The 23,313-nt window shown below is 42.3% G+C and overlaps 1 protein-coding gene across 1 annotated transcript in view; it reads right to left on the bottom strand.

Annotated features, from left to right (window-relative positions):
- kcnj3a (potassium inwardly rectifying channel subfamily J member 3a) overlaps positions 1 to 23,313 on the bottom strand; it is a 313,643-nt gene that overhangs the window by 130,838 nt on the left and 159,492 nt on the right. The window lies entirely within an intron of this gene.

The following is a 23,313-nucleotide window of genomic DNA, read 5'->3' as shown; positions in this document are numbered from 1 at the left end:
ACATAGATTAATGACATATGTGTTTCATAGTAGTGGGATGAAGAATTAGAGAGAAAACCCCATCTTTTCACGATGATGGTTCATTGTTTCTTAAGGGGGGAGATGTTATGAAGTTGAAGGCATGTTCTTTACCTTTAAGGGAGAGAGAAGCACCCATGTACATGCAGAAATTGCAGTCCCAGTGTGTACTGGAAAAATGAAAATATGTAACGGCACAGTGGCTTTGTGGTTAGCACTGCTACCTCACAGCACCAGGGTCCCAGGTTTGATTCCAGCCTCGGGTGACTGTCTGTGTGGAGTTTGCACGTTTTCCTCCTGTCTGCGTGGGTTTCCTCCAGGTGCTGTGGTTTCCTCCCATAGTCCAAAGATGTGCAGGTCAGGAGAATTGGCCGTGCTAAAGTTCCCATAGTGTTAGGTGCATTAGTCAGAGGGAAGTGGGTCTGGGCGGTTGGTCTTCGGACGGTTGGTGTGGACTGGTTGGGCCAAAGGGCCCGTTTCCACACTGTAGGGAAACGAAACTAACATTTGGTTGTGAAGTGGATACCTGAGTTTTCGTTGCTGTTTTGCCAACAATTCAAATTTAACCAATCAGTTTAAATTATGCCCCAGGACTAAAACCCAATCAAGTTTGAATTTATTGTTTTGCCAACATTGAATCAATGAGACGATCCAATGTTGGCATGTATAACAATGCGGACATTTTGAAAACTGGTAAAAGAGTAACTGCTGTAGAGAGACAGAGCTAACTGCCAATATAACATCTTGCTGTCCAAGAAATTAGAAAACACTCTCTATCAAAGGTACCTTTTTATGTGATACATACTCACAGTAAAAAGAAAGAAGATGACCCAGGGAGAATCACAACTGGAAGAGTGAAGATACAGAAGAAGACAGGGACTGTTTGATTTTGAAATTAACTTGATGTAACTTTAAGTAGTATCTTATTGGAACAGTATATTATTAAAGAGTTGGAGGCAGGTAATAAGCTGTTAAGATAAAGGGGGGGTTAGAATCATGATGTTCACTTTTAGAGTTAGAAAATACATTGATGTCATTTTCTTGAGAAATAGTAGAATTTGGGAGTTCTCTGTCACTAATATTTTAACAGATTATGAGGTGAGGCGAGCTTTTCTGGGTGTTTGGTTTAATTAACAGAGGGGTTCAGCTTGGTGTCATAACATTTCTTGACACCACCAGGATCTTCAGGGTCAAACGTCCAGGCACCTTGTGCTATCAATATTGTGACATTCCCTCAACAGATCCACAGTTAATCACTTGCTAGGGAGGACTCTGAAGTTAAAGTATGCATTGACACGCTAACACATTCATACATTCCTTTATCCTTCTGCAGGACAAGATCACACACAATTGGGTAGAGTGGGTCTACAGATTCCTATCTTCAGCCCATCTAACATGAGGCCCAGGACTGAGAAGACGATTGTGGCTATGCCAGCACCAATGAAAAGGAAGGACCAATGCAAAACAACAATAAAAGAAAGCCTGTAGTTTGCTGTTCTCAGATGTGCAGACACAGATAGATTACTTCATTGAAGGATTAAGCATGTTCAGCAGCTAATTCACTTTGTCTCCTTCATACCAAGTATTATCAGACAACAGAACAGGAGGAAAATGATAACACATCTTCCCCTAAGAGGACTACCACCTATGAGGATGACATCTCTGAAACCTTAGAGTATGCTCTGACACCCTCCACTCTGTAACACCACGCAAACTATTGGAAACTAGGGCCCTGTTCAGTCCCATGTGGACAATCTGCTTCTGTATTCAACCATAAGTGACATGCTGCAGATACAGAGACAGGAAGAGAGCACCAGGGAGAGATGTCAGAGAACATGGGGGGAGTTTTTCTAAGTTCTGTCTATTGTCATTACTCCAGCATGACAGCACTTGGCTGCCTCCACAGAAAGGTTAGCAGTTATGTTGGAGACCCTAATCAAGCAGAACATTCAGTAGTTGCCACTTGTGTGCCTGCATCTCATTGTTCTAGCTGTGCATGCAAAATATTAATGCCTAGGCAAGAGGGGGACAAGGCCCCTCAACTCCATTCAGATGTCTTTTCACTTCAAAGAGACAGCAAGGTGCCATTGAGAATCCACAGGGGGAAAGTATCAGGGGATTCATCACACGATGCTCCAGAGGTGCTTACCTCTCCCCTCTCTGTCCCTGAGCACATTGCCCCCATCAGTTCAGATCAAGGAAGGTGCACTTGTACCTGTGTAAGAAACCCTCACCAAGCTGAGGCCTCTTGCCTCTGTGTCTCAAGTGAGTGCACACCAAGATGATCTGTCACCAAGGCATTCCAGTCAGAAGGCTGCCTCCATTTTAACTATTGATATTCTGGCAGCACCTTAATATAGTTTAGGCTTAGGACAAAGTAGACCTTGTGGGGGCACTGGCTGACAATGGGTGTTCACTAAATGTATCTAGTCTGCATTCTGCAAATATATTTTGACCTGCACTGCATATAAGTTTGTTTTCATCTTATTACACCATTAGATAGTTGTCTGAAATAAAAAGAGTGGAACATTTCCCGACTCCATCAGAATGGGAAGCTGGTGTCCCACTGGGCTACTTTTTATTATCTCATCTCATCTGCAATATCTGTGCCTCAGTTTGTTCTCATTATCCATTGAAACACAGAGTGATCACTTGGATTTTCATTCAAGACTCACAAGATTGATTTTGAGAGAAAGTGGCATTTTCCAATGAGAGCAGAGTGACCTAAATGATTGGGGTTATCCATGAGGAACTATAATAACTAGCATGGGTGTGCAATGTGAGTGCCAGAAGCTTTAATATTGATGGTTTGATAGCCCTTGCAGCTCCTGTACATTTCCTCTGCTTACACCTGGGTTCCACAGAGCCACACCTGCGCAGTCGATAGCTCATTATATCATTGGAAATTCAACTACACAAGTCATAGCACTCAGGATGATATGATGGTTATTTTGTTAATTTTGTGAATCTTTCTCAATTCAGTGGATGTTGCGCACTAAGCAAAGCTGCACAAAGGATGCCTAACTAGCACCATTTAAAAATATCCAACAAGTAGTTCAGCATTTTGGACTTACTTCTGCACTAACAAAGTTTATGAAATGATTGTGTTGTATTCGTGAAAGAATTTATTGGATTTGAGGAAGAATTGGTTTGCTGCAATGCGTATAAAAAGCATGGTCTTGGTATAGAGGTTGTAGATGCAGTGTCTCTTGGTACAGAGTACATACTGTAGGGAGGTGAACCTTTGCACAAAGGGAGGGGAAGGGTTCTCCACAGAATATTCAAGCTATCAGCGGTTGTCAAAGAGTTCTTCTACATAATCCAGGAGCATTACTTACATGATGCTTACATTTTAGCAACAAGGTATTCATAATACTGTATTATACCCTTCAACAGAAACTACAGCTGAACAGTAAGGACAGGATGGCACTGTTAGTGGCTGTCAATCATTCTCAATTTCCCTGAAAGTAGATACTTCCAGGTAGAAGGAGGTAACAAGTTTACATTTACTGGTTCACCAGTCATGACTGCATCACGGAATTTGGGGAAACCCTGATACCTAGAGAGAAGAATTTACTGTCTTACCAAGGAGCAGGAAATGGGAACACATAACTTTGCTGCATCATGCAAATCCCATTGGTACAGCAAGGCATCAGCTGCACATGTAGCTCCATAGGTCTCACACCTAAACAAGGAGATGTACCAGAACCAGATGTAATCATCATCAGTTCATTATCATTCAGTCGGAGCACAACCAAACAAAGGCCATCAATTCAGTGAGTGCCCACAATCCTAAAGATTACCACAATGTCTATATCATTCAGCTATTTCCACCATCTTTAGACTGCCAGTATGAACCAGAGGCTGGCTACATATTCGCAAAAGATGCCATCTGTCCACATAAGTAATGGCTCTCATTCATTACCTAATTATGTGATGAAAATGCACCTACAACAAGAGCCACTTAGTTACATGGGTCATTTTGGAACCGCTTATTAATATCCAAATACAACTGGTTTCCTGCTTGGATTGCATAGGATGAGTCCTCCAGTACTCAGCAGAGATGGCATCCAAGTTTCCGATGGGCATCACAACGTGCTCTTGGCCAAAGCCTTGTAATAAAAATCATCAACATAAATTGTTTCTATCATAATGTTATACAACAACAGTAAAGGACTGAACACCTTTTAGCACTGAAATTTCATCCATTACAACAATATTCAAATACCCATCCAGATGCCTTTTAAATGCTGTAATTGTACTCGTAATTATAATTGTACCAGCCTCCAAGACTTCCTCTGGCAGCTCATTCCATACATGCACCACCCTCTGTGTGAAGAAGTTGTCTCTTAGGTATCTTTTAAATCTTCCCCCCCCCTCCCCCCTCCCTCACCTTAAACCTATGCCCTCTAGTTTTGGACTCCCTTACTCTGGGAAAAAGATCTTGGCTATTAACCCCATCCATGCCCCTCATGATTTTATAAACCTCTATAAGGTCACCCCTCAGCTTCCAACATGCTAGGAAAAATAGCCCCAGACTATTCAACATCGCCCTATAGCTCAAACCCTCCAACCTTGGCAACATCCTTGTGAATCTCATCTGTACCCTTTCAAGTTTAACAATATCTTTCCTATAGCAGGAGACCAGAATTAAATGCAGTATTCCAAAAGTGGCCGAATGTTCTGTACTGCTGCAACATGACCTCCCAACTCTTATACTCAGTGCACTGACCAAAAAAGGCAAGCATACCACACACTTTCTTCACTACCCTGTCTACCTACGGCTCCACTTAAGGAACTATTAACCTATAGTCCATTTGTTTGGCCCAGGAGGGCCCTAGCATTAGGTGTATATGGACTACATAGTGACTCAGTGGTTAACACTGCTGCCTCAAAGCTCAAGGGACCCACATACAATTCTACCATTGGGTGACTGTCTTTGTGGGATTTGCACATTCTGCCCATATTTGCATGGTTTTCCATCAGGTGTTCTGGTTTCATCCCACTGACCAAAGATTGGCAGTTTGGGTGGATTGGCCATGCTAAATTGCTGCAGAGTGTGTAGGGATGTGTAGGTTGGGTGGAATGCAGGAGAGGGGGTAGGAACAGGCATGTGGGTGGGATGCTTTTCCTAAGGTCAGTGTGGACTCAATGGGCCAAAGGACCTGCTTCCACACTGTAGGGATTCTCTGATTATATGAAGTCCTGCCCTGATTTGCCTTACTAAAATGCAACACTTCACATTTATCTACATTAAACTGCATTTGTCTCTCCTTGGCCCATAAGATCAAGATCCTGGATTATCTTCTTCACTGTCCACTACACTATCAATTATCTGCAAACTTACTAACCCTTCCTCCTATACTGACATCCAATTCATTTATATAAATGGCAAAAAAACACCAATCCTTGCGGTACACCGCTGTTCACAGGCTTCCAGTCCAAAAAGCAATCCTCCACTACTACCTTCTCTTTCCTACCTTCAAACCAATTTTGTGTCCAAATGGCTAGCTCTTTCTGTGTTCTAATCTTGCTAATCTGCCTACCACGCAGAATCGTGTCAAACACATTTCTGAAGTCAATACAAGACAACATCCACAATTCTGCTTTCATCAATCTCCTTTGTCACTTCTTCAAAAAATGTAATTGAGTTAGTGAGACACGATTATCACTAATTAGTCCTTGCCTTTCCAAATACATTAATATCCTGTCAGTCAGAATCCCTCCAACAACTTGCCCATCACTGACATCAGGCTCACCGATTTACAGTTCCCTGGCTTTTCTTTACCACTTTTCTTAAATAATGGCACAAAATTAGACTCCCTCCAGTCTTCCAGCAACTCACCTGTGGCCAATGATATAAAAATCTCAGCAAGGGCCCAGCACTCACTTTTCTAGCTTTCCAAAAGGTTCTGGGATACACCTGACCAGGTCCTGAGGATTTACTAATTTTATGCATTTAAAGACACTTTTCACGATATCCCTATTTATTTCTCTAAATTTCATTTCCATATCCTTCTCCACAGTAAATATTGCAACAAAATACTCCTTCAGTATCTCACTCATCTCCTAGAATTTTAACTTTTAGATCGGGTCTATCTTTTTCCATCACTATTTTAAAACTAATAGAATTATGGTCACTTTCCCCAGACTGCTCCCACTGACTCTTCAGTCATTTGCCCTGCCTTATTTCACAATGGGAAGATCAGGTTTCCTTATTCTATAGTAAGTACATCCACATAGCGAATAAATACATTTTCTTGCACATACTTAATAAATGTGTCTCTATCCAAGCACTTAACTCTATGGCAGTCCCCTTACTAGTTTAAAGCCTCTCCTCAAGATGGACGACAGGAAAATTTCTGGCTGTAACAAGATGCTCCTTTTTTGAGGTATTTTAGGTGTTGGAGAGGATTTCCTCGAATTCCAAGAGCAGCAATTACTGTTTTATTCGCTGTTGCTTTGTTTTGGAACTTTGGAGAAAAACAAAGTCAAAACGACAGCACATTTAAAAGGGAGAGGAACAGACAAAGGCAGTACATGGTGAGGTCAATGCAGGAGAGAGAGAGAAAAAGAAACCCACACTGCGAACTGACACAGCAGTGAACCTGCACAGTTACTGCCTTTGCTATTTTTGAATTTCATGTTTTGCTGGACATCGGAGTGTGTCTGGGAAAATTAACAACAGTGAAATTCACAACTAATCTTGGAGGAACCTGTTTGGGAGAGGTTACAGCACAGAAACAGATAAGTGAATATTTTTAAGTGAGGCCTTACAATAAGTCAGCAGTAGTGAGTAGAATGGGTTCTTCCTTGATTATATGTTTTATTGAGTTATGTCTCTTGTTTAAAAATATAAGCCATATGTATTAAGTTAGCCTGGAGTAGTGTTTTGTAGAGGAATAAGTGCCAATTTCTGGGTCTGTAGATACGAAGAAGCAAAAATGGCCTTTGGTAGAGTCATATGCTCTTCTTGTCCGATGTGAGAGTTTAGGGAGAGGTTATTGAGGTTACAGGTTACTGAGGATTATATCTGCAATAAATGCCATTGCTTGCGAATCCTATCAGATCAATGGATCGGTTGAAGAGACAGTTAGAGGCAATCAGGAATTTACAAGAGCAAGGGGATGTGATGGATGGCAATTATAGGAAGGGAAAAAAGTTGCAAATACAGTCACATAGATGGGTTAACTCCAGGGAAGGTAAGATAAGTAGGCAGGTAGTGCAGGAGTCTTCTGTGGCTATTCCCATTTCAACCAAGTATGCTGTTTTGGAAAATGTAGAGAGTGATGGATTCTCAAGGGAGTGTAATAAGAATAGCCAAGTTTCTGGTATTGAGACTGGCTCTAAAGCAATGAGGGTACGTCAAGTTCCAAGAGATCGATTATGTTAGGGGACTCTCTAGTCCTAGGCACAGATAGACATTTCTGTGGCCAGCAGCAAAAAATCAGAATGGTGTGTTGCCTCCCTTGTGTCAGGATCAAGGATGTCTCAGAGAGGGTGCAGAATGTTCTCAAGGGGGAAATGGACCAGCAGGAGGTCATTGTACACATTGGAACCAATGACACAGGAAGGGACAAGGATGAGATTCTGATGGGAGAATATAGATAGTTAGGCAGGAATTTAAAAAGGAGATCCTTGAGAGTAGTAATATCTGGATTACTCCTGGTGCTGCGAGCTAGTGAGGGCAGGAATAGGAGGATAGAGCTCATGAATGCATGGCTGAGGAGTTAGTGCATGGGAGAGGTTCACATTTTTGGATCACTAGAATCTCTTTTGGGGTAGAAGTAACCTGTACGAGAAGGACGGATTGCACCTAAATTGGAAGGGGACTAATATACTGGCAGAGAGATTTGCGAGAGCTGCTTGGGGGGATTAAAACTAATAAGGTTGGGGGGTGGGACCCAGGGATATAGTGAGGAAAAAGGTCAATCTGAGACTGGTACAGTTGAGAATATAAGTGAGCCAAACAGTCAGGGCAGGCAGGGACAAAGCAGAGAACAAGGTAAGACTGATCAATTAAACTGCATTTACTTTAATGCAAGAGACCTAACAGGGAAGGCAGATGAACTCAGGGCATGGTTAGGAACATGGGACTTGGATATCATAGCAATACAGAAATATGGTTCAGGGATGGACAGGATTGGCAGCTTAATGTTCCAGCATACAAATGCTACAGGAAGGATAGAAAGAGAGGAGGGAATGTGACTTTTTGATAAGGGATAGAGATATAACTGTACTGAGGGAGGATATTCCCGGAAATACATCAAGGGAAGTTATTTGGGTGGAACTGAGAAATAGGAAAGGGATGATCACCTTATTGGGATTGTATTATGGACCCCCTAATAGTCAGAGGGAAAATGACAAACAGATTTGTATGGAGACCTCAGTTTTCCGTAAGAATAATAGGGTGGTTATGGTAGGGGATTTTAACTTTCCAAACGTAGACTGGGACTGCCATAGTGTTAAGGATTTAGATGGAGAGGGATTTGTTAAATGTGTACAAGAAAATTTTCTGATTCAATATGTGGATGTACCTACTAGAGAAGGTGCAAAACCTGACCTATTCTTGGGAAATAAGGCAGGGCAGGTGACTGAGGTGTCAGTGGGGGAGCACTTTGGGGCCAGCGACCATAATTCTATTAGTTTTAAAATAGTGATAGAAAAGGGTAGACCAGATCTAAAAGTTGAAGTTCTAAATTGGAAAAAGGCTAGTTTTGACAAGATTAGGCAAGAACTTCCAAAAGCTGATTGGGGACAGTTGTTCGCAGGTGAATGGACAGCTAGAAAATGGGAAGCCTTCAGAAATGAGATAACGAGAATCCAGAGAAAGTATATTCCTGCTGGCTTGAAAAGAAAGGCTGGTAGATGTAGGGAATGGTGGATGACTAAAGAAATTGTGGGTTTGGTTAAGAAAAAAATGGAAGCATATGTCAGGTTTTGACAAGACAGATCGAGTGAATCCTTAGAAGAGTATAAAGGCAGTAGTAGGATACTTTAGAGGGAAATCAGAAGGGCAAAAAGGGGACAGGAAATCGCTTTGGCAAATAGAATTAAGGAGAATCCAAAGCGCTTTTACAAATACATTAAGGACAAAAGGATAACTAGGGAGAGAATAGAGCCCCTCAAAGATCAGCAAGGTGGCCTTTGTGTGGAATCACAGGAGATGGGTGAGATACTAAATGAGTATTTTGCATCAGTATTTACTATGGAAAAGGACATGGAAGACATAGAATATAGGGAGGTAGATGGTAACATCTTGAAAAATGTCTATATTACAGAGGAGGAAGTGCTGAATGTCTTGAAACATATAAAAAGGGGCAAATCCCCAGGACCTGATCAGGTGTACCTTAGAACTCTGTAGGAAGCTAGGGAAGTGATTGCTGGGCCCAATCTGAGATACTTGTATCACTGATAGTCACAGGTGAGATGCCAGAAGACTGGAGATTGGCTAATGTGGTTCCACTGTTTAAGAAGAGTGGTAAGATAAGCCAGGGAACTATTGACCAGTGAGCCTGATGTCAGTGGTGTGCAAGTTGTTGGAGGGAATCCTAAGGGACAGGATGTCAATGCATTTGTGTGTGTGAAATCATGTCTCACAAACTTAATTGAGTTTTTTGAAGAAGTAACAAAGAGGATTGATGAGGGCAGAGTGGTAGATAGGATGTATGTGGACTTCAGTAAGGCATTCAACAAGGTTCCCCATGGGAGACTGATTAGTAAGATTAGAACTCATGGAATACAGAGAGAACTAGGCATCTGGATACAGAACTGGCTCAAAGGAAGAAGACAAAGAGTGGTAGTGGAGGGTTGTTTTTCAGACTGGAGACCTGTGACCAGTGGAGTGCCACAAGGATCGATGCGGGGTCCATAACTTTTCATTATTTATAAAAATTATTTGGATGTGAGCATAAGAGGTATAGTTAGTAAGTTTGAGATGACACCAAAATTGGAGGCTTAGTGGACAGCGAAGAAGGTTGCCTCAGATTACAATAGGATCTTGATCAGATGGGCTGAGAAATGGCAGATGGTGTTTAATTTAGATAAATGCAAGGTGATGCATTTTGGGAAAGCAAATCTTAGCAGGACTTATACACTTACTGGTAAGGTCCTAGAGAGTGTTGCTGAACAAAGAGACCTTGGAGTGCAGGTTCATAGCTCCTTAAAAGTGGAGTCACAGGTAGATAGGATAGTGAAGAAGGCATTTGGTATGCTTTCCTTTATTGGTCAGAGTATTGAGTACAGGAGTTTAGAGGTCATGTTGCAGCTATACAGGACATTGGTATGTCAATTTTGGAATATTGTGGCCAATTCTGGTCTCCTTCCTATCCGAAAGATGTTGCGAAACTTGAAAGGGTTCAGAAAAGATTTACAATGATGTCACCAGTGTTGGAGGATTTGAGCTATAGGGAGACATTGAACAGGTTGGGGCTGTTTTCCCTGAAGCGTTGGAGGCTGAGAGGTGTTTATAAAATCATGAGGGGCTTGGATAGGATAAATAGACAAAGTCTTTTCCCTGGGGTGGGGGAGTTCAGAACTAGAGGGCATAGGTTTAGGGTGAGAGGGGAAAGATATAAAAGAGACCTAAGGAACAACCTTTTCACACAGAGGGTGGTACATGTATGGAATGAGCTGCCAAAGGAAATGGCGGATACTAGTATGATTGCAATATTTAAAAAGGCATCTGAATGTGTATATGAATAGGACAGGTTTGGAGGGATATGGGCTGGATGCTGGCAGGTGGGACTAGGTTGGGTTGGGATATCTGGTCGGCATGGATGAGTTGAACCGAAGGGTCTGTTTCCGTGCTGTACATCTCAACAAATCTATGACTCTCTGAATAGCACTAGCAAAACTCTCCGCCATGATACTGGTCCCCATCTAATTCAGATGCAACCCGATCTTCTTTTCCAGGTCACGTCTATCCCAGAATACATTCCAAAGATACAAAAATGCAAAACCCTGCCCTCTGCACCAGCTCTTCAACCATGCATTCATCTGTTCTATCCTCCTATTCCTATACTCACTAGCACATGGCACCAGGAGTAATCCAGCTATTACTACCCTCAAGAATCTACTTTTTATCCTCCTGCCTAATTTCCTATATTCTCTCAAAAGAACCTCATCCCTTCTCTTCCTATCTTATTGGTACCAATGTGTTCACAATGGCCTCCTACTGGTCACCCTCCCCTTTGAGAATATTCTGCATCTTCTTTGAGACATCCTTGACCCTGTCACCAAGGAGGCAACACACCATTCTGATATCTCACTGCTGGCTGCAGAAACATCTGTCTGTTCCCCTGGCTCGACAGTCCCCTATCACAATCGAATAATGCCTGCTTTACTTATAGTTTTACTAAATGACTCCACTGTTCATGGCTTTAAGAGTTGAATGCAGCTTCTTTAACAGTTGTTTTTCTGGATTATTCCCATAATCTGTAACTCTAATAATGACCTTTTTTCGCAGCTTTTCCTGGATGGTTCCTGTTCCCTGCAGCTTAAATAAATACTTTCTGTCTTTAATGCTGTCTTAAAGAAGGATCTCACATCTTTTCTTTAATCTTAAAGAGTCTCCTAGTTTTTCTTCTTCCTTTAGACCAGTGTTGCTTCAGCTGCTAAACTTTCTCTTTGTCATTTTGGCTTTACAAATGCCTCAGGCCTGTGAGCTCAGTTTAAAAATGATTTAGCGACTCACTATTTTCTTCGTTGTAGCCATGCCTTTTGGTGCAGTGACATTTGATTGTAATATTTACATTTCACTTTCCTAGATTTGTAATACTGTGTCTTTCTAAAAAAGAAATCACTTGCCCATCAAATTTTCTTAACTTTACTCATGGAAATTCAAATGCACATTCACTCTCCAGATGAATCCACCCTGTGGTTTGCTCCTCCAGACCACCACCATCACATGATGCAGTCTATCTCTATGAACTAATTCTCCTTCTCCAGGGAGTTCCTAACTCTCTTGCTACAGCATGTATCTTAACAAGTCTGAAACCCTTTTACAATTGACTATACATTCTTCCTTATTGATACTCGTTGTTTCATCTGTTAGGTACTTCAGTGTTCAGCTATCCCCTGCTGCTCATTGTCTCCATTATCAGATCATACAGTCATAGAGATGTACAGCACGGAAAAAGACCCTTTCTCCCAACTTGTCCATATCGACCAGATATCCCAACCCAATCTAGTCCCACTTGCCAGCACCCAGCCCATATCCCTCCAAACCCTTCCTATTCATATAACCATCCTTTTAAATGTTGTAATAGTAATAGCCTCCACCACTTCCTCAAGCAGCTCATTCCAAATATGCACCACTCCCTGTATGAAAATGTTGCCCTTTAGGCCCCTTTTATACCTTTCCCCTCTCACCCTAAACCTATGCCCTGTAGTTCTGGACTCCCTGACCCCAGGGAAAGGACTTTGTCTATTTATCCTGTCCATGCCCCTCATAATTTTGTAAATCTCTATAAGATCGCCCCTTAGCCTCTGACGCTCCAGGGAAAACAGCTCTAGATTATTCAGCCTCTCCCTATAGCTCAAATGCTCCAATCCTGGTAACAGGTTTATAAATCTTTTCTGAACCCTTTCAAGTTTCACAACTTCCTTCCAAGAGGAAGGAGACCAGAATTGCATACAATATTCCAAAAATGGCCTAACCACTTACAGCTGCAACATGACCTCCCAACTCCTTTACTCAATGCTCTGATGAATAAAGGAAGGCATACCAAACATCTTCTTCACTATCCTACCTACCTGTGACACTACTTTCAAGGAACTATTAACCTGAATTCCAAGGTCTCTTTGTTCAGCAACACTCCCCAGGATCTTACCAGTAAGTGAAAAAAGTCCTGCTCTATTTTGCTTTTCCAAAATGCAGCACCTCACATTTATCTAAATTAAACTCCATCCACCACTCCTCAGCCCATTGGCCCATTTGATCAAGATCCCGTTGTACTCTGAGGTTATCTTTGCCGCCATCCACTGCATCTCCAATTTTGTGGTGCGTCCAGTTGAGTTTCTGGTCAATAATAACCTCCCGGATGTCGATAGTGGGGGATTTAGTGATGGCATCACCACTGAATATCAAGGGATGATAGTTAGGGCATCTCTTACTGGTGATGGTCATAGCCTGGCATGTATGCACTTGCCACTTGTCAGCCCACACCTGGATATTGTGCAGATTTTGTTGCATTTGAACATGGATTGCTTCAGTATCTGAGGAGTCGTGAATGGTGCTGAATATTGTGTAATCATCAGCAAACTGCTGACCTTAGGATGCTCAGAAGGTTATTGATGAAGCAGCTGAAGGTAGTTGGACTTTGGACACGATCCTGAGGAACTCCTGCAGAGATGTCCTGAAGCTGGGATGACTGAACTCTAACAGCCATGACCATCTTCCAACGTGTCAGGTGTGACTCCAACCAGTGGAGAGTTTGACCCCTAATTCCCATTGATTCCAGTTTTGCTCAGGCTCCTTGATGCCACACTCGGTCAAATGCAGCCTTGATATCAAGGGCTGTCACTCTCACCTCACCTCTCAACATCAGCTGTTTTGTCCACATTTGAACCATGACCGTCATGAGGTCATCAGCTAACTGGTGCTGGCAGAACCCAAACTGGGCAACAGTGAGCAGGTTATTGCTGAGCAGGTTTTGCGTGATAGCACTGTTGATGACACCTTCCATCACTTTACTGATGATCAAGAATACACTGATTGGTCGGTAATTAGCCAGGTTGGATTTGTCCTGCTTTTTATGTGCAGAACATACTTGGGCAATGTTCCACATTGTCAGGTAGATGTCCATGTTGCAATTGTACTGGAACAGCTTGGCTAGGGTAGCAGTAAGTTCTGAAGCACAAGTACTATTGCCAGAATGTTGTCAGGCAACACTCGTGGTCTTTGCTATATCCAGTGTCTCCAATCATTTCTTGATATCACATGAAGATTGTTGCGAATGTTTTAGCCTTATCTTCTGCACTGATGTTCTGGGCTCTTCCACCATTGAGGATGGGGATATTTGTGGAGCCTCCTCCTCCAGTGAGTTGTTTAATTATCTACCACCATCCATGACTGGATGTGGAAGACTGCAGAGCTTAGATTTGATCTAGTGGTTTTGGGGTCCCTTAGCTCTACCACTTGCTACTTATGCTATTTGGCTTGCAAGTAGTTCTGTTTCGTGGTTTAACCAGGTTGACACCTCATTTTCAGGAAGCCTGCACCTGCTCCTGGCATGCCCTCCTGCACTCTCCATTGAATCAGGGTTGATCCCCTGGCTTGATGGTAATGGGTGAGTGGGGAATATGCCAGGCCATGAGGTTACAGATTGTGCTGGAATACAATTCTGCTGCTGTTGATGGCCCACAGCACTTCATGGATGCCCAGTCGAGTTGTTAGATTTATTTGAAGTCTGACCCATTTTGCATGTGATAGTGCCACACGACATGATGGAGGTTATCCTCATTGCGAAGGTGGGACTTTGTTTCCACAAGGATTGTGCAATGGATGCTCTTACCAATACTGTCATGGACAGATGCATTGCAGCTGGCAGATTGGTAAGGATGAGGTCAAGTATGTTTTTTCCTTATGTTGGTTCCCTCACCACCTGTTGCAAACACAGTCTAGCAGTTATGTCCTTTAGGACCTGACCAGTTCAATCAGTTCAAGAATCTTTCCATTGACCAGGACTCTGCCTTCCTGTTATTCTTCCCATAGTGCATCACCTAACATTTAGCTGCATTGAACTCCATTTGCCACCTCTCAGCCCAATTCTGTAGTTTATCCAAGTCCCCCTGCAACCTGTAACATTCTTCCAAACTGTCCACTACTCCACCGACTTTAGTGTCATCTGCAAACTTACTAATCCATCCACCCATGCCTGCGTCTAAGTCACTTATAAAGCAGTGGTCCCAAAAACATATCCTTGTGGCACACCACTAGAACCAGACTCCAGGCTGAATATTTTCCATCAACCACCACTCGCTGCCTTCTTTCAGAAAACCAGATCACCCTCAATTCCATGCCTCTGTATTTTCTGCAACAGCCTACCATGTGGAACCTTATCAAAGGCTTTACTGAAGTCCATGTATACCACATCAACTGCCGTACCCTCATCTCATGCTTGGTCACCTTCTCAAAAAACTCAATAAGATTTGTGAGACAAATGAAGAAGAAACCGTGTTGACTATCTGAAATCAAATTGTTGTTTGCTAGGTGATTATAAATCTTGTCTCTTATAATCCTTTCCAAAACCTTTCCTACAACAGAAGTAAGGCTCATTGGTCTATAATTACCTGGGTCATCTCTACTGCCCTTCTTGAAAAAAGGCACAACATTTGCAATCCTCCAGTCCACTAGTACTAAACCTGTAGACAATGATGACTCAAAGATCAAAGCCAAAGGCTCTGTTATCTCCTCCCTAGCTTCCCAGAGAATCCTCGGATAAAGCCTATCCGACCCAGAGGACATATCTACTTTCACTCCTTCTAGAATTGATAACACCTGGTCATAATTAACTTCGATCCTTTCTAGTCTAATATCTCATACCTCATTCTTCTCCTCTACAATATTCTCCTTTTCCTGATTGAAAACCGATGAGAAATGTTCGTTTAGCACACACAACTTCCCACTTCTGTCTTCGACTGGCCCTATTCTTACCCTAGTCATCCTTTTATTCCTCTCCTGAAGAGGGAAATCAGAAGGGCAAAAAGGGGATTAGATTAGATTACATTACACTACAGTGTGGAAACAGACCCTTCGGTCCAACAAGTCAACACCGACCCGCCGAAGCGCAACCCACCCATACCCCTACATTTACCCCTTACCTAACACTACGGGCAATTTAGCATGGCCAATTCACCTGACCCGCACATCTTTGGACTGTGGAAGGAAACCGGAGCACCCAGTGGAAACCCAAGCAGACATGGGGAGAACGTGCAAACTCCACACAGTCAGTCGCCTGAGGCGGGAATTGAACCTGGGTCTCTGGCACTGTGAGGCAGCAGTGCTAACCACTGTGGTGCCACCATGCCGCTCACATGAGATAGCTTTGGCAAATAGAATTAAGGAGAATCCAAGGGTTTTTACAAATGCATTAAAGACAAAAGGGTAACTAGGGAGAGAATAGGGCCCCTCAAAGATCAGCAAGGTGGCCTTTGTGTGGAGCCACAGAAAATGGGGGAGATAATAAATGAGTATTTTGCATCAGTATTTACTGTGGAAAAGGACATGGAAGATATAGACTGTAGGGAAATAGGTGGTGACATCTTGAAAAATGTCCATATTACAGAGGAGGAAGTGCTGGATGTCTTAAAATGCATAAAAGTGGATATATCTGCACGACCTGATCAGGTGTATCCTAGAACTCTGTGGGAAGCTAGGCAAGTGATTGCTGGGCCTCTTACTGAGATATATGTATCATTGATAGTCACAGGTGAGATGCCAGAAGACTGGAGGTTGGCTAACGAGGTGCCACTGTTTAAGAAGCGTCATAAGGACAAGCCAGGGAACTATAGGCCAGTGAACCTGACGTTGGTGGTGGGCAAGTTGTTGGAGGGAATCCTGAGGGACAGGATGCACATGTATTTGGAAAGGCAAAGATTGATTAGGAATAGTCAACATGGCTTTGTGCGTGGGAAATCATGTCCCACAAACTTGATTGAGGTTTTTGAAGAAGTAACAAAGAAGATTGATGAGGGCACAGCATTTGACAAGGTTTCCCATGGGAGACTGGTGAGCAAGGTTAGATCCCATGGAATATAGCAAGAACTCACCATTTGGATACAGAACTGGCTCAAAGGTAGATGACAGAGGGTGGTAATGGACGGTTGTTTTTCAGACTGGAGGCCTGTGACCAGTGGAGTGCCACAAGGATCGGTGATGGGTCCACTACTTTTCATCATTTATATAAATTATTTGGATGTGAGCATAAAAGGTATAAACGACACCAAAATTGGAAGTGTAGTGAACAGCAAAGAAGGTTACCTCAGATTACAATGGGATCTTGATCAGATGGGCCAAAGGGCTGAGAAGTGGCAGATGGAGTTCAATTTAGGTAAATGCGAGGTGCTGCATTTTGGGAAAGAAAATCTTAGGAGGACTTATACACTTAATGGTAAGGTCCTAGGGAGTGTTGCTGAACAAAGAGACCTTGGAGTGCAGGTTCATAGCTCCTTGACAGTGGAGTCGCAGGTAGATAGGATAGTGAAGAAGGTGTTTGGTATGCTTTCCCTTTTTGATTAGAATATTGAGTACAGGAGTTGGGAAGTCATGTTGTGGCTATACAGGACATTGGTTAGGCCACTGTTGGAATATTGTGTGCAGTTCTGACCTCCTTCCTATCGGAAAGATGTTGTGAACCTCGAAAGGGTTCAGAAAAGATTTACAAGGATGTTGACAGGGTTGGAGGATTTGAGCCAGAGGGAGAGATTGAACAGGCTGGGGTTGGTTCCTTGGAGCATTGGAGGCTGAGGGGTGACTTTATAGAAGTTTACAAAATCACGAGGGGCATGGATAGGAGAAATAAACAGTCTTTTGCCTGGGGTGGGTGAGTCCAGAACTAGAGGGCATAGGTTTAGGGTGAGAGGGGAAAGATATAAAAGAGACCTAACAGGCAACTGTTTCCCACAGAAGGTGATACATGTATGGAATGAGCTGCGAGAGGAAGTGGTGGAGGCTGGTACAATTGCAACATTTAAAAGGCATCTGGATGGGTATATGAATAGGAAGGGTTTGGAGGGATATAGGCTAGGTGCTGGCAAGTGCGACTAGATTGGGTTGGGATATCTGGTCGGCATGGACAAGTTGGACCGAAGGGTCTTTTTCCGTACTGTACATCTCTGTGACTCTATGACTCTAAATGGCTGAGCAACTGAATACGTGCTACAGTTTGGTTATCACAGATCATGACACAAGTCAGATACCAGAAATGTTGAAGAACGCAAGATTTACTGAGAGGGAAGAACTGAGGAAAATCAATATTACTAGAGAAATGTTGCTGTGAAAATTGAGGGGATTGATATGTCGCCGAGCCTGATAATCTACATCCCAGCGTACTTATGGAAGTGGCTCTAGAAATAGTGGATGCATTAGTGGTCATCTTCCAGCATGTTATAGACTCCAATCCTGCAGATTGGAGGATAGCTAATGTCACTCCAATATTCAAAAGGGAAGGTAGAGAGAAACCTGGGAATTTTGGACCAGTAAGCGTAGCATCGGTAGTGGGGATAATTCTCAAATCCATTATCAAGGACTTTATAACAAATCATTTAGAAGACAGTGGCAGGATCAGACAGTCAGCATGGATTTATGAAGGGGAAATCATACTTGACAAATCTTTTGGAATTCTATGAAGATGTAACTAGTAGCGTTGACAAAGGGAGCCAGTTGATATGTTATATTTGTTCTTTCAGTAGATGTTTGACAAAGTCCCGCATAAGAGATTATTATGCAAGATTAAAGCAAACCGGATTGGAGGAAGTATATTGAGATGGATAGAAAACTGATTGGCAGAGAGGAAACAAAAATTTGAATTAATGAGTCCTTTTCAAATTAGCCAGCAGTAACTACTGGGGCACCACAGGAATCGATGCTGTGACTCTAATTATGCACAATATATATTAATGATTTGAATGAGGGAACAAAACGTAACATTTCAAAGTTTGCCAATGATACCAAGTTGGATGGGAGGGTGAACTATGATGAGGATGCAGAAATCCTTCAGCTTGATCTGGCTGGGTGAGTGGACAAATCAGCGGCAGTGGCAGTATAATTTGGATAAATGTGAGGTTATTCACTTTGGAAGCAAAAATAGGAAGACAGATTACTACCTGAATAGCTGTAAATTGAGAGTGGGGACCTGGATGTCCTGAAGGTAAGCAGACAGGTGCAGCAGGTGGTAAAGAAGACAAATGGTATGTTAGCCTTCATTGGGAAAGGTTTCGAGTACAGGAGCAGGGATGTGTTGTTGCAGTTTTACAGGAGTCTTGGTGAGGCCACACCTAGAACATTGTGTGCAGTGTTGGTCTCCTTTTCTGACAAAGGATGTTCTTGTTCTGGTGGGAGTGCAGCGAAGGTTTACCAGGCTGATTCCAGGGATGGTGGGACTAACATATGAGGAGAGATTGACTAGGTTAGGTATGGAGTTCATACGAATGAGGGGAACTTATAAAATTCCAACAGGACTAGACAGGGTCAATGCAGGGAGGATATTCCTGATGGTGAGTGTGTCCAGAACCAGGGATCACAGTCTGAGGATTCGTGATAGACCATTTAGGACGGAGATGAGGAGACATTTCTTCATTTAAAGAATGATGAGCCTGTGGACTTCATTACCACAGCAAGTAGTTAATGTCAAAACGTTGAATGCATTCAAAAGGTAACTAGATGTAGCACTTGGGGCAAATGGGATCAAAGGTTATGGGAAGAAAGCAGGATCAGGCTATTGAGGTGGATGATCAGCCATGATGGTGATGAATAGCAGAGTATGCTCGAAGAGCCAAATGGCCCCTTCCTGCACCTATCTTCTATGTTTCTATGTTTCAACACAGAAGAATACTGAATCAACATCTGAGGAAGGACCGTACATGGTAACAAGCAAGAGTTTCCTTGCCAATGTTTAACTTGAAGCTGTGAGACTTCATGGGCTCTGGAGTCAATTTTGAGGACTCCCAGGGCAACTCTCTCCCAACTGTATACCACTGTGCTGCCATCTCTACTGGGTCTGTCCTGCCAGTGGGTCATGATATATCCAGGGATGGTGATGGCAGTACAGAGGACATTGTGTGCAAGGTATGATTCCATGAGTATGACTATGTCAGGCCATTGCTTGACTAGTCTGTGAGACAGCTCTCCTAATTTTGACATGAGACCCCAGATGTTAATGAGGAGGACTTTGCAGGGTCGATAAAGCTGTTATTGCCATTGTCTTTTCTGGTGCCTAAGTCAATGCCAAGTGACTGTCTGATTTCATTTCTTTGAAACTTTGTAGTGATTGGTACAACTGAATGGCTTGCTAGGCCATTTCAGAGGGCCATTGAGAGTCAACCACATTACTTAGTCTGGAGTCACATGTGGCTAGACCAGGTGAGAATGGCAATCTTCCTTTCCTGAAGGGCATTAGTGAGCCAGATGTGTTTTGGTGACAATCGACAATGATTCATGGTCATCAGTAGATTCTTAACTCCAGTTTGTTTTATTGAATTCAAATTCCACCATCTGCGTGGCAGGATTCAAACCTAGGTCTCCAGAACAGTAGCTGAGTTTCTGATTTATAGTCTAGCAATAATATCACTAGGCCATCGCCTAGTGACCAATCTACGTACTCTCTGTGATTTCATAATCATGTAGTCTTACAAAACATGCAGGATATCTGTTCTCAGGGTCATTGATGCTAGGGAAAGGCCTGCTGTTGACTTGATGTGGCAGGCCTGTCTCTGAAGAGGTGATGAGGGGCTTTCATCAACTTCCCTCACCTCTACAAAGATTTCATCTTTTGTTGTTTGATACACTTTTGCCCTGAATTAGTGCACAGCATTTGCATAGATTTTATGCCGGGTTTTATAATCCAGCATAGGCAAATAAAAAATATAAAAATATCAAAAATAAAGAAAGGGGATGTGATGGCCTTCAGTATTATAGCTGGACTGTTAATCCAGAGAGCCAGATAATTTTCTGGGACCCAGGTTCAAATCCTGCTATGGCAGATGGTGGAATTTGAATTCAATAAAAATCTGGGATTAAGAGTCTAATGATAACTATGCATCCATCGTCGATTGTTGGAAAAAACCATCTGGTTCACTGATATCCTTTAGGGAAGGAAACTGCCATCCTTATCTGGTCTCACCTACATGCGCCTCCAGACCCACAGCAGTGTGGTTGACTCTTCACTGCCCTCTGGGCACCTTTGGTTTGCTCACAAGCTGGTGGGTTGTCATGCAGACATTTTGTCACCATGCTAGGTAACCTCATTAATGTGACTTCTGTGAAGCATTGTTGTTCTACTCCATATGTTATTTATATCATCTGGTCTGTTAAGATGGATGTTGTCATTTCCAGTTTTTCTCTGCAGTGATTTGTCTATGGGGTCTCCTCCTACATGCTTGTTGATGGCATTTCAGGTTGAAAACCAGGCCTCTAGGAATTCCCATGTATGTCTCTTATTCGTCTCTCTCGGCAATTAAGGTCCACCTCCTGATGCTCCTGGCTTGCTGTGTTCTTCCAGCCTACTACCTGTCTACTTTGGATTCCAAGATCTGTAGTTTTCTTGTCTCTAAATAAATGTAGCCCAACCAGCGAACATCCTCATTCCATGAATGATTGAGTTTGGCTCTAATCTCTGCTAGAGTGTGATCCAGGAAGTCTTAAACTCAGAATTGAAGGCAGGGCAGAACAAAGTGAAGGCAGACAAGAGACCAGAACCATGGCAGTGAAGAGAAAAGTTGAATGATAAATTGATACAAACAGCAGAAAAAACATGGTTGTCTTTAAATCATGAGAACAGAAGCAAAGCTGCAGAGGTTATAACTATATACTGAAGGCCATTAAGAGCACTTTATAGTCACAAAGCTAAAATACATAGTCAATAATGAAGTGCTATAAAAATATTGAAGCATTCAAACAAAATCCACTGGGAAAAAAAACATTGTTGCACCACAGATATTACCCAGCAGTAGCCATGGTAACTACCACCTGGGTTGATCCTGCTTGTTTCAAGAACTGTACCTATTTGCTAAACACCCCAAACTGATAATAATGCTTTTTTTTAAATATAGTTTTCTTCAATTTATTTCACTACCGGAAGATATTAAAAGTCTTAAGTATGAAACAATGAAATCCACAACCAAACTACACTTCATATGAAAACTGAAAGCATATTGTTGAAATATTACATGCTCCTTGATTTACAAAAAGTCTGAACTTCAGAATTGTTATTATGCAAGTATTGGCTGACATGCATAGGACTCTAAATAATTTACAAAAATAACAAAGAACTGTGGATGCTGGAAATCTGAAACAAAAATCAGAAATTACTGGAACAACGCAGCAAGTCTGACAGAATCTATGGAGACTGAGACAGAGTTAACATTTTGGGTCTAGATATCCTTCTTGAATGCAATTTCTGTTAATGTATTTGCTTTGTATATATGTACAATTGCATCTCACAGTTAAATATCAATTCTGGTGTATTATATGGAGGATTTCTGATGCAACAGGTATTGACTTTTGCAAAGTTTAGAATAAGAATATTTACAGGCAGTTTATATCACTACTGACATACATATCAGAAGAAAAGGCACATTATTTACATATATCTTTAAGATAGTCCCAAATACAACAGGTCAACGATTGGTGACCAAAAAGACTGTTCCTTGAAATGTGGTATTTTTTTACAGTGACACTTTGAATATTTTAACATCATTTGGAGGGTACTTTTCTCTTCATAATATACAAGATCAAGTTTTATCAGGGAAGAGTCAGCAAAAGGAGGTCATGCCGAACAAATTTGATTGAACCTTTCAAGGCGATCATTAGATATACGGATGAGGGTAATGGTGTTGATGTAGTTTATATGAATTTCAGCAAAACCTTTGACAAGGTCCCACATGAGAGACTAATAAAGAAAGGTAAAAGCACATGAGATCCAGAGTAACTTAGCAAGACGGATCCACATTCGCTTTGTGGTTGGAGATACAGGATTGGAGGTAGAAGACTGTTTGTCTGGAGGCCAGAATACTTGGTCCCTTATTGTTCGTGATATATACTAACGATATAGATGGAAATGTGAGAGGCTTTGTAAGTAAGTTTTGATTTAGATTAGATTAGATTTAGATTAGATTACAGTGTGGAAACAGGCCCTTCGGCCCAACAAGTCCACACCGACCCGCCGAAGCGAAACCCACCCATACCCCTACATTTACCCCTTATCTAACACTACGGGCAATTTAGTATGGCCAATTCACCTGACCCTGCACATCTTTGGACTGTGGGAGGAAACCGGAGCACCCGGAGGAAACCCACGCAGACACGGGGAGAATGTGCAAACTCCACACAGTCAGTCGCCTGAGGCGGGAATTGAACCCGGGTCTCTGACGCTGTGAGGCAGCAGTGCTAACCACTGTGCCACCGTGCCGCCAAAGTTTTGACTACATGAAAATTGGCTGAGTGGTTAATAGTGAGGAAGAAGTAGTTAATTTACAGGAAGATGGAGAAGGGTTGCACAGTTAGCCAGATCAGTGGCAGATGGAATTTAACCCTGAAAAGTGTGAGGTGATCAACTTTGGAAGAAGTAACAAGAC

The sequence above is a fragment of the Chiloscyllium plagiosum genome, chromosome 7 (assembly GCF_004010195.1).
Source record: "Chiloscyllium plagiosum isolate BGI_BamShark_2017 chromosome 7, ASM401019v2, whole genome shotgun sequence".
Taxonomy (NCBI): Eukaryota; Metazoa; Chordata; class Chondrichthyes; order Orectolobiformes; family Hemiscylliidae; genus Chiloscyllium; species Chiloscyllium plagiosum.
This window is presented reverse-complemented; position numbering and strand designations above follow the sequence as displayed.